This window comes from Mycteria americana, chromosome 1, assembly GCF_035582795.1.
Source record: "Mycteria americana isolate JAX WOST 10 ecotype Jacksonville Zoo and Gardens chromosome 1, USCA_MyAme_1.0, whole genome shotgun sequence".
NCBI lineage: Eukaryota > Metazoa > Chordata > Aves > Ciconiiformes > Ciconiidae > Mycteria > Mycteria americana.
Window position 1 is genome coordinate 107915617 of NC_134365.1, and position 13895 is coordinate 107929511.

Below are 13895 nucleotides of genomic sequence, written 5' to 3' on the forward strand. Positions count from 1 at the left end.
CTGACAGTCTGTCTTCTGTACAATCTTGGTGACTATTAGACTGCCTTCAGCTTTGGCTATTGAACTGTGCTTTTTCTGAAGCTTTGCTATCAAAAGGAATGCAAGGGTAGTAAAGGTTGTGTGGCAAAGCTATGGGGACAGACACATATCTCCCAGGCAAAGAAGCTCCATTAATACATTCATTAACAGCTAGTCATACCCTATGACCAAGGTGACAGCATTTTAGAGAAAGAGCAGTAAGATATTTCTCTTAAAACTCAAATGTTCCAGTTCAGCTTCCCACTCCAAAACTGTCTCTTCCATTAACACAACTGTATTTACATTTACAGCCTCATCAGTATATAACATTCTGTGAAAAACAGCTGAACTTGATGAATTGCTCCTTATTGTGTGCCTATGGCTGCAGAAGCTGGCATGTCCCAGCTTTCATTTCATAAGCATCTGGGGTGAAGATCCTTGATGGAAAAAGATACCGTGAACAAAGACTGTGTTAGCAAAAAAAGAGTCTTAATTAGCCTACTAGCCTGTCTCAACCATTGCAAATACTGAATATTAATATAACTGGATTATACATGAATCTTCCAAAACTTGTAACTGTATCAAATTTCATAATAAATATTTGGGAAGGAGTGATACAGTTTGCTCAGTATTTTAGTGGTCAGCATTGAAGTCTGTCTCTCCTGTCTTCTGGGGAGAAAACTGTTTCATTAGACAGCTCATTGTGCAGTAACTAATGAAATAGAAATGATCACTGTTGAGCAATATTTTCTTAAAGTAATCCTTTCCTTCCTTGGGCCATGCCAAGTTATTTTCAGTATCAGTTAAAGTATCTACAGTAATTTTATAGACTTATAGGAGCTGGTGATACTCATATTCAAAATCTTCTACTACCTTTTCTTAAATCTGTCTTTTTGTTGATTTACATGTCATGAACTATTTCAAACAGAAGCTTTTAATGATGTTAATAGGGTTGGGGGCAGGGAAAAATGTTTCAAAACATTTTTGTTTGAGAATATTTGTCTTGGTCTAAGTAGCTGTTGAAAGATATCTAACTTTATATAGTAAAATAGCTTTGTGCTAAATATTATGTGATGAATGTGACCTTACTAACTTCCATTCTGCATCCCTGTTTCAACAGGCAGCAATTGCAGAAATTGCAATTTCTAGCCATACTCTCAGAGATTGAATGGAAATTATTTATTTATAAAGCCAGATACCCTGCCTCACCATCTGGCATTTAACTGAATATACTAGGTGTAGTCACGACTGAACTGTGTTCAAAGGAATGTTATATAGTAAGGTCACTAAATGACAGGGAAAATCTGAGGTACAAGGGTTGAACACAGAACCAGAGAAAACTTTCCTTGTTGAGAGGCTTGCTGAGTAGAAGGCAAAATAGGTAGGTAGAAAGTTGTTTATGGTTACTGCCACAAAAGGTTTTGTTTGTTATTTCTACCACTTTTCTCTTCAGAGTTCACTCAAGAAATTTGAGCAAGAAATGCCACATCTAAAGGCCTGCAGGAGGTTTGGTTGCAGACCCCAGAACTTGCAAGTGAGGGAACCCTTTGTTTCTCAGCATTTCTTCTTGACCTATCTCAGAAAGCATGGCTGCGGGAAGAGCTGTGGTGCAATGCTCCAAATTCCCTTCATGGTGATTCAGTATCAGTTCCTTTTCCACAGGGCCAATGTTCCTCACAGCAGCATATACGCTCCTCAGATTCCCTTAAAAATTAACAGCCCTGGTCATTCCCTTCTCAGCCTTAGTTCATGACACTTGTTCTGCCACCTGCAGTAAAAGAATTTTCTCCTTCCCTTTCTTTATGGTCAGACCATACTGTGGTACCCAGGGGTGTCTCCATTTAGATCCCAGAGAAATAAACTAGACCAGACCAAATATAAACAAAAGGTAAAATAAAAGAAATAAGTAACATCTGAACAGTGTGTGTGCTACTATAGGTTACACAGAGACAAGGTTTGAGGGGGAAAAAAGTTTAATTTCGCTGGAATGTAAAAGGATATCAGAGAAATTCATTCAAGTGCCAAGTAGAAGAATAAATATTTTCAAAGACTAGAAGTCTGACTACACCAAAGCTAGAGTTATATTAGGTTACTTATCCTTTATTGTTTATTCCTTCTCCAGAGCAGGTTTTTTTAATGGTAGTATAGCCATTGGACTGTGATTCACATTGAATGAAAACAATATCATGTTGCAAGAAAAAAAGTAACTATACAATGAATTGAAAATTAATGTTATATTCATTTTAATTATATGTTGATCAGTCGTTGATTGCAACAGTTTATAGTCATTATATGATTTGGCCTCATATCAGGAGGTTTTGGCAGAAGCTAACATGCTGAGAACTTTTAGTTGAATATTACATATTGTAAATGCTAAATAATACTAAGAGATCAGTTGCTGGAGTAAGCCTATTTAAATTTAGAACATTATTTGCATAGATTTTTAGTTGTGTTTTTCACTCCACTACCGCAGTCCTTTGATTGTGATTGTCATCATGTGTTAGTGAACTCTTGTGAGTGTGAAAAAAAGGAAAAAGAGGAACAGACCAGTCACATTATCATGTCATACATATGAGGTTCAGGAAGAATATAGCATGAACCATATACATAAACAGTGTGGAATTTATTATTTACAGAGCTATGCCAGCTCCAAATTACCATTGGTAGCTACAAGCTAGAGATCAACTGAAGATCCACTGTCTTCTCTCTGCCTTAAATTTTTCATATTGCAACCTCTGTGGCTCACTCAAAGTTTTCTGGGTTGGAATAAGTATTTGACAACTTTGGAAGCAGAAATATGTATATAAAAACTAAGATACATCTGTATCTCAGCAAAGTTCAGAGACTCCAGTGATAGAGTAAATTACTATCATCAGAAACTGGTGACAGGAATTAATTCAATCTGTTCTTTTTTGTAGGCTGCCACCCAGAGATGGGTAAGCAGATGAAAAAAACAGTAACAAATAGCAGATTTAATAGGAACTGATGGTACTGAGCAACTCTAGAAATCAGACCTTGCGTCTAGACCTGAAAAAAATCATAATATCTGCATGTGGCAAATCATTATTTTGTAAAACTTTTTTTCTGGCAGTGCTGTTGAAGAAATTTCTGCACGTGAAGTAAAAATAATATAAAGCTTTCAGTTTGACCCACCTTTTTAACAGCGCATCATAAGAAGCCATTTGCAGCGCATACAAAAAGGTAAATCAGTCTTCTGAAGCTCAGGAGTAAATCTACGTGTTCATAAGCACCATCTATTGGCATTTTATCTATTAGATAGCTCTAGCTATATATATCTGGAGCACTTCTGTAATAACTGTCATCAGAACTAATTTGGGAACATCAGTGGACGTGTCTGGAATTTGAGTTGGTTGGCCATATGCACAGATACAGACTACGGGAAATACTGCCAGGGTAGTGAGCTGGGGTATCCATGTGTTAGCAGTGAGTGCTGGATGCCCCCCACTCACTCTACAAGGGAGACGTTCCCTCAAGGAATCATCCAGTCAAGAAAGTCTCTGAACCCTGGTCTTGGTAACAAGAGCTCAGGTTAAGTAACCTCACTCAGTGGTTCCAGCCACAGATATAGCTTCCTTCTTTGGGGGCTGGCTTATTCTTAGATAGTTTGTTCCAGATTATAGCACTGCAAGATTGATAGATGACTGGCCTGAGGTTGATTTCCAGCGAGTATTCTTCTGCTTCAGGCACTAGCCACTCACCACTCTCGCTACTATGTTCCCTGTCTCTTTTCCTGACCAGCTTCTAGAGAGCAGTCATGACAGAATTTCCTCCCATCTCCTTCCCAAGTGATGTGTCCTGACCTCCATCCACAGTGCCGCTGGTGCCAAACTCCTGAGGAAGCACCACCTGATCTGGTACAAGCACAGAGTGGAGCACTGAAATACCTGCTTCGGCCTCAAAACCAGTACAGACAGGTTAGGGACTCACTGGCCATGGTCTTTTCTAGCAAGTGAAATGGGCCAGAAACGATTCTCCGACCCTCAGGCCAAGTAGCACAACAGCCACTCTGTCCAAAAAGTTAAATTCTCTATTCTTCAAAACAGAGGAGCCACTTTTGAGTTGCTAAGAGAGAAGTCACTCTGTGCTAGCACAGGAACTGTGCCTGAGCTCTGTCCAGGAGAGTGCTTGCTGGCCTGGGACAAAAGGTACCAATAACTTAACAGTACGGGCAATTGCTTGCTGGGGTTGAGGTCCCTGCCCTGGCTACGTTCAGCTTGCTGTCATAGATACAGCCTCCCTGCCTAGAGGTACTCATGGGATAGGCCTGGCTTTCAAAACCCTTTGTGTGAATTAAGGCTCCTTGACGTCTACTGTAGGACATCATGCCTCTATACGAACCTCAGTGTAGAAATTTAGTTCATTGCTGGTAACAGAACAGAAGAATCATCTGCCCAAACCTGTTCTAAAAGCTGCTGGAGCTATGCCTGGGCTCTCTACTGCTTATGGCCTCTTACTTTCCTAGCTTGTATTAGTGAAGGATGAGCACAATATAGCGGAGTTGTGCTACACCTCACGCACAACCCTCCCTCCTCTGCAAGTCCTCTATACTAGATTGGCAAATGAAGCAGGCTCTAGCTCTTCTGGCTTTATGCTAACAGGCAGCATTGTTTCCCCTGCCGGGTAATCAAATAGTGCCTACAGCTGGAGAATAACACAGTATCTGTCTTTTTTGCTTACCCTCAATTCTTCACAGCAAGTGTCTGTGAAATAATGGAAAGTATTATGGAGCAATTTGATTTCATGATTTGTTCATACTGATGGCAAAGCGTTCCCTAATTATATAGTAAACATCTGTTCTGCTTGATTAAGTACCCTCAGAATAGAACCATTTCAGAGAGTCTTCTTTCAGTTGCTTAACCAAAACAAACATCTTAATTTTATTTTTTTTAGTGATCCCTGCAATGTGTGCTGACCTTCATTTGCAAAACTAAAACGAGAGCAAGAAAAATAAATTATTGAAACAAAAAGGTGGTTTGTAAAGCCTTTAAACTGTCCGTTGAGCTGAACCACAGTAGCTCAGTAAGAAGGTTTAGAGGCTACCAGGTAGTCTTATGGAAAATTCTTATGCTCTTGAAAAACTTAGGTTTGATTTTTATACTTCCCTGAGATCAGTAACCATAGCTAAAATGGTAGCAAGTTTCTAGCTCTAAATGCCCCAAAAGGAGAAGGGGTCAATTCTTTGAGTTTTGAGCTTTCTTCTTTCAAAGACTGGAGCCATGAGAGGAAGAAAAAAAAAAACCACAGGAGCTGTTTACGACATTGAAATGCATCACACACTGTTAGATCAATGGACTGTAATGGTAGGGATCTTTTATATGGAAGCCTGCAACAGTCCTGCTAGGACAAGTTACTGATGCAGCAGGGTTGGAGTATTTATTCTTTTATGTGCTTCACCAGGAAAGTCCTAAGTGTCCTGAAAGCAAAGGGCAATCAATAACTCATCAGACATAATGTAAAATGGAACTAATGTTCAATCAATTAGGTACCATAGCCATTCCATGAAAGTACCAATTAGAAATAAAAATAGTTTAAGTAATTAAACAACCTTTTAAAAGCACTTGAGGTTGGGAACTATTCTGTTTTCACAAGTGGCATATTCTAACAAGAACCTCTTGTCAATAGCTGCCAGAGATGCATGGCTTCAGATGGTAAACTAGGTTATTTCCACAAATAGTACCTCAGTATAACAACTCTAGCATATTGAGTTCATTTAGATACCACAGGGAAAAATTTGTTATCTTCATTTAAACACATTTCTGGGGTTCCTGGCGCTGTTTTTCACATACCTACATATATGAGAAACACAATGAAGATAGAAGGTATAGTAAGATCTATTTCATAGAAACAAAACAGATTGAACCTAAGATATAAAATAAGAATTTATCTGCCTCACCTATGAGAATCAGTTAAAGTTTTTTGGGCACAGCTGAGGGATGTATTGGTCTTTTTTATTATCATTAATTTATTTTTTACATCACAGATGAGGGATTTTAAATTTGGAAGTTCAACTCATTTTTGTTTTTTTTCCTTTCCCCTTTTTCTTTTAAGGAAAGATCTCCCAGAATCTCTAGGGAACAGAAGATAGAATTTAACCACTTTGTTTACTTTGTCACTTGGATAATTTGTGGCAAATGCTGCTTTTATTTATCATGACCTAAGTGTGGGTTAACAAGAAGATTTTTATTGCTTCTGTGTAATAAGAAAAAAAATATTACCTTTATCAAAAGAGTAGGATCTGTGGGTGAAATGCATAATTTACTGAAAGGTTATTACAGCTGGTTGAAAATATTCTGTTCAAATGTGTAGCAGAAAAACAAGTATATTCAAAGTCTGAGGGTTTTGGATTTTTGTTTTGTTGTTCTAATACCAACTTTCTGTGGATAGCTTTTTTTAATCCAAAAAGCACAATGATAAACCTGAATATTTTGCTTTTACATTAAAATGCTTTCATTTGGTTGAGCTCCCATAAAGACCTAGGACAGTTGTGACATGGTTGCCTTGTCTCCTTCTTTTCTTATGACACAAATTACTTACTGAACTTCAAATATTAGGAAAAAAATATCCTCCCTGATTCAGAAATATTACTGTCCTCTGGTGTGAGTAAGGATACTGATCTAGTTGGGCTAGTGTACTGAGCAGATCATGTGAATTCCAGGTCCCATGATTTGAGAAATGGAGGCTTTGCTGTTTAAAATGGGAAATCACACAATGAAACGCAGCTCCTTTGGTAGTGTTGCAAACAGCAAGAACTAGACTGCCTCTGCTTAGGCCAGCCAAGTCCACCATGAATGGAAGGTTTCTATTCATTAAAAATGAAAATTTCAAGATAATATTTAAGTTCACTATTTACTACAGCTACACTAACGTTAATTATGTTTCTGTGTACAAGAATTACGGTAAATACCCTACTTACCAAACAGAGCTTCTTTAAGCATGGAAAAGACTGAGGGGACACATCTCATCCCTGTTAGAGAGCACTATTTGAATTCTGCAATGTTAAACCATTGTGGGCAGCGTCCCTCTCACAGAAATGAATGAGAATTAAACTCCAGTTTAGCAATTCAGGAGCACCCCAAAGAGTTGTGTTGGAAAGGGGGAGAACTGGGTCCCAGTCTGTAGTCCCTTCCCATTTCCTCTTCAAAGAGGAAATGGAAGGGCAGTAATAATCACTTTTGGATTTTCTCTTTTTGACTGAACGCCTATCTAGCCCATGTGAAAGCAAACCCAGAGCAGACTGGGAGTGCCCTGTGCCTTGGAATAGCCAGCTGCTTAGAAGCCCTTGCTGGCAGGTGAGTGATAGGGGTCAGTATCCCTAGAGCAATCAGGGCATCAGACTATGATCTTCAACTTGCTTGGTGAACACTCTACTAGATAAAATGTCAAGACAAACTTTGGTCCCTGTCAACATATGTGTAGGAGCTTTGTACCTCCCTTTCTGAGGTGTCTGTTTTTTGTGATGGACTGCATAAGAAGCCTATATCCTATAATATTACAAGGCTTGGATAGCTTTCTAAAAGGCCTGCTGTTTCTCAGCCAGAAAATACATTTTTGTATGTTATGCAGTAAGGAAGATTGAATAACTGCAATGATCTTAAAAGGTACTTAAAATCTTGTATTGAAGAGGGTGGAGGGTTTTTCAGAGGGGACTATCAAAATAGAAGTCTCCTTAGATGTATTTATTACTGCAGAGAAAAGGAGGTGTCAAATAGCCAGGGAGTTCTGATAGCTGTGTTTTATTTTTGGAAAGCATCAGAACTATTATTTCTACTTTTTTTTCCCCTAGGCTTAAAGAAAATTTGTTGCCCAGTGAACCTTCCTCTCCCAAGCTATCTTTTCTGAAACACTGCATATCCCAGAATGCAGATTTGGATTATATTTATGTAAAAGGGCCAAGGTATGATGTGTGGGCATATGGCTACTCCATATATAGAATATTACCCTCAGCAGTGTTAACATTCCAGCTGCAGAGATCACTCATGCATATGCATAGTCCTCCAGGAACAGAAAAAGTAGGATTATTGTGTGTGTCTGAAAGTCTTAATTAACAGATTTCAGCAGGGTGAATGGTAGGTAAAACTTATTACAAGCATCACTTTAGTAGTATATCTGTGAAAAGGCAGGTTATCCAGAAGGTATAATTACAATGGTCTAAAAATTTACGAAAAATGTTATCCAGTATTTATTAGGTAGAGATATATGACATATATTTTTGGAGCAAGATGCATACAGAGCTGCACTGGACTTCAACCTGCCTGGAAGCAGAATTTGCACCTTTTTTTCTTCTTCTGATCCACTTAATGAATGGAGTCAATGGCAGAAAATGTGAGCTTTTTTAACAGCTGAAGTGCAGGAAGACATTTAATTAAATTAAAGCTCAGAAAACGTTAAACTTATGAAAGGAAATACTTTTTCTAGGCTCCATGTAATTTGTTTTCATTGCTTCTTAAATGCATTTCAGATACAGGTATATGACCAAGCTACTGTACCAAACTAACCAACAGACATATTTGTCGTCTGTTTTGCAGTCACTGCTAACTGCAGTGACTGCTCAAGTGCTTGCAAACTCCCCACTGGAAGATTATCTTGCCAAACTTGCCAAATTCCTACAGATTTGTATCACAAAAATTGAGCATTTGCAAATCTATTCCAGCCATTATTGCAGAGGTCTGTGACACTATGCTCCATTCCTTTCAATTGCAAGTCATGATGGGCATCCTCCCTTCCAACCAGAAGAAGAGCAGGATTAGCAGGGTCCATATCGCTGGTTGTGATTTATTGCCAGGCAGAGAAAACCTGGCTGCCAGATGGGCTATTAGAAAGACTAATAGAATTCACCTCTCAGCTACCAAGGGTTGCCAGCCAAAAAGGGCCAGTTGTGTCCTGAAGGTCGTTATCTCACTGCTGACAAGACTACTGCTGTAGTCTTACCTATTCAACATCCTTTTGTGCAGATGATGTGTCCATGGTGATAGGAAGCCCACAGCTGCGTGGACATGCTGGGTGTTTCATTGCCATTTTCTCCTTATGGAACTCTTGAATTGGAGGCCTGAATTATCCTCTTTTACTTTTTGGTAGCTACTGAGTTTTCTTTCTCTTACCTCTCTCCCTTACCCAATGAGCAAAAGTGTTATTTTGTAAGGAAGGTCCTGCCAAGCACCTTTCCAAACGTCTAATTCTGTAGGCAGGAGCGCTTCCCCAGTGTATTGCTTACTCGTTGGTCACATTTATAATTTGATTTCTACTTCAGTGGTATGTGCAGATAATCAAGGGCATAGAAGTTTGACACGAGGGTAAGATAGTGTACGTAGGACAGACCATGCCTGCAGATCACTATGGGATATAAGTTTATAGATTCAGGGTGGTCCAAGGTGCATATGAGTATATTCTGTTATATGCTGGAGGGTTTTCCAGCCACTTCAAGGTTTTCCACGTTAAGGTTGCATTTTAAGTTTTTCCTGCCTGTATTCCAGCTATATCTCCCTTTGAACAGTACAGATTCCCATGGAATTGTCCTGAAGAGCACTGGCAGACACTGCAATAAAATATACTTCTGAGTACACAGCTTATGTGTCTTTCACCAGGTATTTTTGCACCTGACTGTATAATGAAATTCAGCTTTTTACTGAAGGGGTCTAAAATGTTTCTCACATTTTAAACATTTTTCCTGTTCTTTCTCTGGTATATTAGAAATCTCTACTTAGTGATGTGCTGTTTGTTGTTTTGTCTTATTTTAATGAAATGGTATTCCTCATATGGTATTACACAGTTGATTGCTACATTTATCTAGGCTTCAGTTTTGGAGTGGCCTGTAGATGCACCCAAGAGTTCCAGGTATCAGGTATTTATGAAAGCATTAGGTCAAGACAAATTGTTTTGAAATGCTATACAAATAATGATCCTGAAAACTATATTTCACTGGGTTTATCTGTGCATGTGACAACTGTGCTAAAATAATCTGAGAGTGCTCCTCCGAGTGAAGTTACTGCTCTCAAGACTCCTGACAAACAAAACAATTTCTTTCTTTAGTAGCATATACTCCTGTTTTATTGTGTCTCATTCGTGGCAGCAGGAATGGGTTTTGAGGGCATGACACCTCAATGAGATCCTGTAGCGCATATGACATTGTGACAAATGGCTACATTGCAGCATAGAATATGACAGAGACTGTGGCACTGTTCCATGGCCAGCACTGCTTAAAAAAAAACAACAAACAAAAAAATCCCCAAAATCCTTTCACTCGGAACAATCAGTAGTATAGCTTTTAGAGAGAGATCTACAAATCTTCAGGGGGGTTCTCAATTCTTGAAAGTTATATGAAACCCTTTTCACACCACCCTGCTTCTTCCCACCCCAAGAGGAAATCTCCTTCTCTCTATAAAACATACTTCTTTATGTTGGTATAGTTGATTTTAGGTTGCAGGTTACAAATGTACTGAAGAGGAGTGTTACTGATGAAGTTAGAAAACAAGAGTCTATGCTGACATTTGTGGAACATCATTGCCAATAGGCATATGTAAAGATTTACTGTTTATAGCAGTGGTAAGCTATGATGCTGTGCCTCCAACTCATGGGAGCTATATATTTTGTTCTTTAATGCTCATTAGTGTTGTAGGAGGCTCAGATTTTAAAAGGGTTTGCCTAGGTAGGTTGTCAGTTGGTGATGAACATAATTGGTGCAGTGAATCTTTCTGACAGCTCACAATCATAATTATTTTCAGAATATCAACAGAAAAGCTGTAATGCATGGTTTATAGCATTTAGCTGGTGGTTTGTGCAATGGTGGGCTTTGTTTTGCAGCTATATCTACCACACCAAAGCAGTTTTCTATTCTCTCACCTTCTGTGGCATTCTCCATCTGAAATCTGTTCATTTAACACACTCCCAAAGCTGTGGGATTCACTAAGATTGCATGGATGTAGCTAAAATCTACAATTTGGTGGCAACATTTTTAGTTATGAATTTCATAGCTATAGCACCTCTCTATAGAAACCAAAAGTTTAATTACACAAAAGCAATGCTAATTAGGGAGGGAAATGCTAGGGAATTAGATTAAATAAATCTAACAGGGAAAAGTTATTCAGTGTGCTGGCTACTACCAAATGCTCATGAAGATTTCCATTTTCTCTTGGTGATCTGTGAAGGGATGCACCTCCTGCTCTCGAGCCATTGCTGTGTGTTGGCTCATGCCCAAGCCTCGCACTGAGGCAGCAGCCAGAGCCCTGCTCTGCACTTGTGGTGCTTGTCCCTTGTGCTTTTTCCATGGGGTATGAGGTCATCATCTGCTGTCAGCTGTGAGCCCCGCAAACACAGCTCTGTGTGTGAAGACCCCTTTCAACATCTGGAGATCAGCAGTCTTGTGGGCCATTCTTGCAGCTCCTTGAACTCATGCAGTGCTTGGGCATGGGCAGCCAGCTCCTGCGTCGGGTGTTGGGAGAGGCTGAGCAGGCTGGCCATGCAGAAGGCCGCAGACAAGACCATCTCCTCAGGCACCCTCTTCTTGCTGAAGAGGAGGTGGCCAAGGCATTTCTCCTCCAGACAGCAGCACAGCTGCCTCGGGCTACCATCCAGCAGCAGCAGGAAATTCCTCCTGTGCCAACTTGAGGGGGTATGGTCATCAGGACTTGCGTCACGGCTGTCCTCAGGGCATGGGAGGAAAAGTCTGTGCACACCAGTATACAGCCACAGAGCTGCAGGTACTTGAGGTGGAAGCTGTAGTGCTGGGCACACCTGGCCGTGTGCCTGAAGAATTGCATCCCTACCACAGTGCAGCTCTCCAGCCACGTCATCCTGCTGGTAATGCTGGTATCTACCTACTCGATGGTCAGGAAGGCATCTGAGTCATCCAGCCACAATCCAAAACTCATCTCTATGGAGAGGGTTCCCCTGGAAGCATTTGTCAACTGGAGCTTGCAGGAGCAGCTGGAGGGCAGCACCGTTAGCCAGCAGTGCATGACTGAGGCATAACCTGCCAGGTTGCTTTCACAAACATCTGGAAGCAGTAGGAGGTTTTCTCCACATTGAGGTAGGAGCCACTGTAGAGGGTGTGTAGGAGGCTGGGCTCTTGATTTCTCCTCAGCTTGTCTTGGCGGTGGTAGAGGAGGCACTGCATGTCTCCCACCAGCTGCTCCCTTGTGCACGTGCACTCCAGCTGCACACGGAGGCAGGAGTTTCTTGCTGGCATCTTCCCCACAGTGCCCAGCCCCAGGTGGAAGGTGTGCCCAGGGGAAGGACTCAGGGGTACAAGAAGGTGGTAGAGGGCATTGTTCTTCTGGGCACTCCAGCCTTCATAGACACAGCCCACCCTGACAGCTGGCTGCAGCTGTGGCTTGAAGGTATTCCTGGGAAATTTTCGGCAGGCACAAAGAAAAAAGGGCAGAATGCTGCCCAGCAGTGAGGAATGAGGGGAAAAGTGTGAGAAACAGCCCTGCGAACACCAAGGTGAGAGAAGGAGGAGGGGGAGGAGGTGCTCCAGGTACTGGAGCAGGGGTTCCCCTGCAGCCCCTGGAGAAGACCATGGTGAAGCAGGTTGTCCTCTCGCAACCCCTGGAGAGGACCATGCTGGGGCAGATATCCACACTGCAGCCTGTGGAGAACCCCATGCTGGAGCGGATGGATGTGCCCTGTGCTGGCACAGACCCCCTCTGTATTTGCACTCTTGCTTTGAAAGCACTTAGGAAAGCCAAAGCCCAACCCAAATTGAGTCTGGCAAGGGATGTTAAAAGCAAGAAGAAGGGTTTCTATAAGTTCATACGTGACAAAAGGAACACTAAGGAGAATGTGAGCCCACTGGTGAATGAGGCACAGGATCTGGTGACACAGGATCTGGAAAAGGCTGGGGTACTCAAAGCCTTCTTTGCTTTAGTCTTTACTAGCAAGACTGGCCTTTGGGAATCCCAGGCTTCAGAGAACAAGGGGTAAATCTAGAACAAGAAAGTTGTACCCTTGGTGGAAGAAGTTCAGGTCAGGGAATATGTAAGCAAACTAGACACACATAAATCCGTGGGCCCTGATGGGATGCCCCCATCAGTGCTGAGGGACCTGGCTGATGTCATTGCAAGGCCACTTTTGATAACCTTTAATTGATCATGGGGACTGGGAGAAATGGAGGAAAGCAAATGCCATTCCTATCTTCAAGAAGGGTAAGAAAGAGGATCCAGGGAACTACAGGCCAGTCAGCCTCATCTCAATTCCTGAGAAGGTGATGAAGCAACTAATCCTGAAAACCATTTCCAGGCACATGAACAACAAGAAAGTCATCAGGAGTAGCCAGCATGGATTCACCAAGGGGAAGTCGTGCTTAACAAACTTAGACTTATATGATGAAACGACTTGTTTGGTAAACAAGGGAAGAGCAAGGCATATTGTCTGCCTAGATTTCAGTAAGACTTTCAACACTGTCTCCCATACGATCCTCATAAAAATGCTGATGAAGCATGGGCTGGATGAGCAGACGGTGAGGTGGACTTAAAACTGTCTGAACAGCTGGGCCCAGACGGGGGTGATCAGTGGCACGAAGTCTAGTTAGAGGCCAGTAACTAGTGGTTACCCCAGGAGTCAATATTGGGTCCAGACCTGTTTAACATCTTCATTAAAGATCCAGATGATGGGGCAGAGTATACCCTCAGAAAGTTTGCTGATGACACAAAACTGGGAGGAGAGGCTGATATGCCAGGGGGTTGTGCTGCCATCCAGAGGGACCTCAACAGGCTGGAGAAATGGGCTGATGGGAACCTCATGAAGTTTAACAAGGAGAAGTTCAAAGTCCTGCAACTGGAGAGGAACAAACCTAGGCACCAATATATGCTGGGTGCTGACCAGGTGGAAAGCAGCTTTTCAAGAAAAGGACCTAAAAGGAA